This window comes from Schistocerca americana, chromosome 2 (assembly GCF_021461395.2).
Source record: "Schistocerca americana isolate TAMUIC-IGC-003095 chromosome 2, iqSchAmer2.1, whole genome shotgun sequence".
Classification (NCBI taxonomy): Eukaryota; Metazoa; Arthropoda; class Insecta; order Orthoptera; family Acrididae; genus Schistocerca; species Schistocerca americana.
In genome coordinates, this window is record NC_060120.1 from 925800950 (window position 1) to 925801833 (window position 884).

The 884-nt window shown below is 49.7% G+C and overlaps 1 pseudogene; it reads right to left on the minus strand.

The window, feature by feature from the left end:
• Positions 1-281: 281 nt before the first annotated feature.
• Positions 282-399, minus strand: LOC124596966 (annotated as a pseudogene).
• Positions 400-884: the final 485 nt, after the last annotated feature.

Sequence of the window (884 nt, forward strand, 5' to 3'; positions counted from 1 at the left end):
TGTACTGGAATGCCGAACAAAACCAACCCGCTTTCAGGGGAAAAAATGTTGCATTACTTATTGAATGCCCCTCGTAGAAAGCACTCGGTCTATAGGCCACGAGTGGCCTACCGGGACCATCCGACCGCCGTGTCATCCTCCGTGGAAGATGCGAATAGGAGGGGCGTGGGGTCAGCACACCGCTCTCCCGGTCGTTATGATGGTATTCTTGACCGAAGCTGCTACTATTCGGTCGAGTAGCTCCTCAATTGGCATCACGAGGCTGAGTGCACCCCGAAAAATGGCAACAGCGCATGGCGGCCTGGATGGTCACCCATCCAAGTGCCGACCACGCCCGATAGCGCTTAACTTCGGTGATCTCACGGGAACCGGTGTAACCACTGCGGCAAGGCCGTTGCCCCTCGTAGAAAGAGCCATCATTAACTGCAAAACTGCTGGTGTGTACATGTAGGAGTCAAGGCTAAAGAATAATGCAGCACCTCGTACGTCGATACATCACGCGTGAAAGCCATAATACGAGAGAAACGCAGCTGAGAATAGGAATCATTTCTCGAAATGCGTCGTGCAAGAGATTAATGAAACAAAAGCATGACTGACAAGAGCAAAACTGATTTTATAACATACAAAAAAAGAGAAAATTTGTTACAAAATAGATCCCAAATTCATCCTTTGGAAATCATTGTCAGGATATAAAAGGCACCTGTCCACATAATGACAGGTATGCGGCGTATATTCCCGGACAGGCGCGTGCGCTAATTTCTCGGAAGGTTTCCTTGGAGCAAATTAGCTACCGGGCAAACCCGTAGTTAGGCTGAATGGAAACGTGCCGCCGGCAACTCAGCACGTGAGCAAAAAGATTGGAGCACGCTTCAGGCTGGTCTTGG